Source organism: Salvelinus sp. IW2-2015, unplaced genomic scaffold (assembly GCF_002910315.2).
Source record: "Salvelinus sp. IW2-2015 unplaced genomic scaffold, ASM291031v2 Un_scaffold1187, whole genome shotgun sequence".
Classification (NCBI taxonomy): domain Eukaryota; kingdom Metazoa; phylum Chordata; class Actinopteri; order Salmoniformes; family Salmonidae; genus Salvelinus; species Salvelinus sp. IW2-2015.
In genome coordinates, this window is record NW_019942769.1 from 308,112 (window position 1) to 310,956 (window position 2,845).

Below are 2,845 nucleotides of genomic sequence, written 5' to 3' on the forward strand. Positions count from 1 at the left end.
TATAGTCTCTCAGCTGGACAGACACTCACGCTCTGTGTTGTGTAGTCTCTCAGCTGGACAGACACTCACGCGCTGTGTTGTGTAGTCTCTCAGCTGGACAGCAGGGTTGTCTGACCTGGGCCCATATCAACAAAGCATCTCCCAGTAGGAAGAGATGGGAGCGACTGACTGAAGGGAGAGAGACGGAGATGGACGAGAGAGAGCGAGATGTAAACTGAGTCAGACACTAAACCGCCCAGCATATGTTGACATGAAGGATCAGATTAGAACACACACACAACAACACACACACACACACACACACACCCACACAAACACACACACACACACACACAACAGGAGTTGGCAGACCACATGTGGAAGGCCAGGTCGTGCATGATTCGTTGATACTACTGACTGGGTAGTAGTGACTGGGTAGTAGTGACTGGGTAGTAGTGACTGGTAGTAGTGATGGGTAGTAGTGACTGGGTAGAGTAGTGACTGGTAGTAGTGACTGGGGGTAGTAGTGACTGGGTAGTAGTGACTGGTAGTAGTGACTGGGTAGTAGTGACTGGGTAGTAGTGACTGGGTAGTAGTGACTGGGTAGTAGTGACTTGCGGTAGTCATCAAGGAGCTTACTAATAATTTCACTGTGCCTCTGCATTGCTTGCAGTTTTGGTTTTTAGACGGGGTACTACTGACTTGCTGTTTTGGGGTTTAGACTGGGTACTACTGACTTGCGTTTTGGGGTTTTAGACTGGGTAGTACTGACTTGCTGTTTTTGGGGTTTAGACTGGGTATCTGTAAAGCACTGGTGTGACCGCCTACTGATGACGTTTCTCTATATGGGAGACCAAAAAGAGGCTCGCTGAAAGCTATGCCTCCATAAGCCACACTGCAATCGTCTGATAGGCTGCCACTGTTACGTATTGCTGCTAAATTACTAAGGCCAGTGTCTATTACAATATAATATAGGATTACTGGTTAGTGTTGTATAACCTAAGAGTTAACTGATAGCTATAACCTGTATTATTGTAATATAAGGTACCTGTATAATTATAAATAAGATGAAGCTTACCTGTATTATATGTCGATATAACTGTATATTATAATTAGGTTACCTGATCTGATAACCTGTATATTATCAATATAGGTTACCTGATACTATACCTGTAATAGTTAATAATATAGGTTACCTGATACTATCATCGTATAATTAGTTACTGATACTATACGAAGTAAAATATAGTTACCTTATAACCGTATTTTACTAGTGGATTACCGTGTATAATATTGGTTATCGATATTTACCTGTGTATTATAAATATCGGTTATAGATAAGGAAGTTAGTCCTGGTATATTGTAATATAGGGTTACCTGGTATATTGTAATATAGTTCCTGTATATTGTAAATAAGTACTGGGCTATAAACTACCTGCCTTTGTATATAGGTACTTTAAATGTAATATAGGTTACCTGTAATTAATTGCTGTATATATGAATAAGACGTTACCTGTATTTCATGTAATAAGGTTACCTGTATATTTGTGAAATTAGGTTTACCTGTAATATTGCATAATATAGTTTACTGATATATTGTAATCGTATAGTGTTACCAATGTATATTATAGGTTACCTGATACGTCATATCCTGGGTATATTAGATAATGTATGGTTACCTCATACTATACCTGAATATTAATATAGGTTACCTCATACTATACCTGTATAGTACACTGTATGGTATATACTCTACTCTTTTCCCCCCTTGTTTTCTCTTCAGGTACAGCATCTCTTATATTCCATTTGCCAGGTAAGAAAGTTATGTTTCAAACTACGGTACATGAACCTTTTGTGGATCAGTTAGTTTAACTACTATCTTACTGAGTTTAACTAACTTATCTTAATGAGTCTAACTAACTTCTTTAATGAGTTTTAACTAACTTATCTTAATGAGTTTAACTAACTTATCTTAATGAGTCTAACTAACTTATCTTAATGAGTCTAACTAACTTCTTAATGAGTCTAACATTATCTTAATGAGTCTAACTTATCTTAATGAGTTTAACTAACTTATCTTAATGAGTTTAACTAACTTATCTTAATGAGTTTATAAACTTATCTTAATGAGTTTAACTAACTTATCTTAATGAGTTTTAACTAACTTATCTTAATGAGTTTAACTAACTTATCTTAATGAGTTTAACTAACTTATTCTTAATGAGTCTAACTATTATCTTATGAGTCTAACTATTATCTTAATGAGTCTAACTAACTTATCTTAATGAGTTTAACTAATTATCTTAATTGAGTTTAACTAACTTATTTGGTCTAACTACTTATCTTAATGAGTCTAACTAACTTATCTTAATGAGTCTAACTAACTTTCTTAATGAGTCTAACTTATCTTAATGAGTTTAACTAACTTATCTTAATGAGTTTAACTAACTTATCTTAATGAGTTTAACTACTATCTAATGAGTTTAACTAACTATCTTAATGAGTTTAACTAACTTATCTTAATGAGTTTAACTACTTATCTTAATGAGTTTAACTAACTATCTTAATGAGTCTAACTAACTTATCTTAATGAGTCTAACTAACTTATCTTAATGAGTCTAACTAACTTATCTTAATGAGTTTAACTAACTTATTTAATGAGTTAACTAACTTATCTTAATGAGTTTAACTAACTTATCCTAATGAGTCTAACTAACTTAACCTTATCTGGTGTGATTTGTGGCACCCAGTGCCTTGACCCCCCACCCTGTGCCCAATAGGCAAGGTTTGGATCATTGGGGGGGGGGGGGGTTGTTACTACAAGACGCGAGGAGGAGAAAAAGAGATAAGACTTCCATTGTCACTA

General features: G+C 35.1%; 1 long non-coding RNA gene across 1 annotated transcript in view; it reads left to right on the top strand.

The window, feature by feature from the left end:
• The first annotated feature begins 1,711 nt into the window (after window positions 1-1,711).
• The window catches only part of LOC112069990 (uncharacterized), a 15,157-nt gene continuing 14,023 nt past the window's right edge, over window positions 1,712-2,845 (top strand). Inside the window, exon 1 of the long non-coding RNA XR_002893826.2 lies at window positions 1,712-1,792. This is a non-coding gene — a long non-coding RNA (uncharacterized lncRNA). The remainder of the gene's footprint in view (window positions 1,793-2,845) is intronic.